A 1,448-nucleotide genomic window follows, 5' to 3' on the forward strand; every position below is an offset into this window, starting at 1 on the left:
CGTGATTTTCAAGAGAAACTTCCTGCAGACGCTCTTCAATAATTAGCGTAATATATATGTTGTATTAATGATTGATTCATCATGATTGGCAAACTGTAAAATGTGTTTATAAGGTATACCGTAAAACTAACTACATCGAGGTTATGTGCAAGTTATGTGCCCAGCGCTATCGACTGTGCCAAATGCCTGTAATACTGTAAATAAATCAATAGACGCCCTGTTTTATCAATGTTTTGAAAATTGTTTTTATTGTTGAATCTTTTAACCATTCCTGTATTCTAAATGTAATATTACTATTAAATTTTTTAAATGTCATGTCTTAAATGTTAGACATGTAAAAAAATAAATTTAAAAAATTAATTATTTAATAATTAAATAAATAAGACAAATAAAATATTAATTACGACATTAATGTTATTTAAATGTAAAAACTTTTTCCAATCTCACAAAGTCGTATTGACATTTTAAAACATTACGTAAGACAATTTTTAAAATTGCTGATGCGCTTTCTCTTCCAAGTATATGTTGTTTTGATATTAGCGTAAAAATAAAATAACTTATGCAAAATGATTACAAGGACATTGAAAATATGATTTCATTTTATTGAAAGTATAATAAAATGAAAGTATAATAAAATGCAGAGAATACGATTAAAAACTTTATTTTGGTTTGCTTTGTAATTGGGAAAAATATATATATATTTATACATATACATATACATATATATATATATATGTTGTATGTACCTGTAGGAACTTTGGGCTACAGATTATGTCAGGGACAGTCATCGTATAGGGTAACATATTAATTTAAAAAAATGCAAAACATGCGAATATGTTACCAATGGAATAAAAAAACATCTTACTGCTATACTAAATCTAACGTTTTTTTTGTTAAATTTACATGTACATATGCATTGGTAACAAATATAAAATGTTACATGTGTGATACATTCGTCTCAATATATGCAGGCCTGAATTGTATTCACGCAGTATGCATTTTTTTTGCGTGAAACTCATGTAAATTATAAAGGTTAAGAAAATAACTGGACAGAGTTTACAATAAATTTTTGAAAAAAAAAACAGATTTTAAAGGAACTAAAGTTATTATACGAAGAATGAGACAAAAAGAGAATATAAAAATATTAAAAAAGAGAATATTTCATTTGTATGCTTTATCAAATAAAATCAAATTGATAATGCATATATTTTTTGTATAACAATATATCCCAACAAACTCTAAATTATAGTACTTGTAGTTGTAATTTACCTAAAAAATACCCCACTAAAAATATAACTGTAATATATATATAATACGTGTGTTATATTAGTTATATTGTTGAATGATACANATTTANACACGTAAGTTGCAGGTAACTTGGTGTTTTGCTGGGAGGNATTTATTATATATAATATATATATATATATATAATTATATTATATATTATA

Source organism: Atta cephalotes, assembly GCF_000143395.1.
Source record: "Atta cephalotes unplaced genomic scaffold scaffold00022, whole genome shotgun sequence".
NCBI classification, from domain to species: Eukaryota; Metazoa; Arthropoda; class Insecta; order Hymenoptera; family Formicidae; genus Atta; species Atta cephalotes.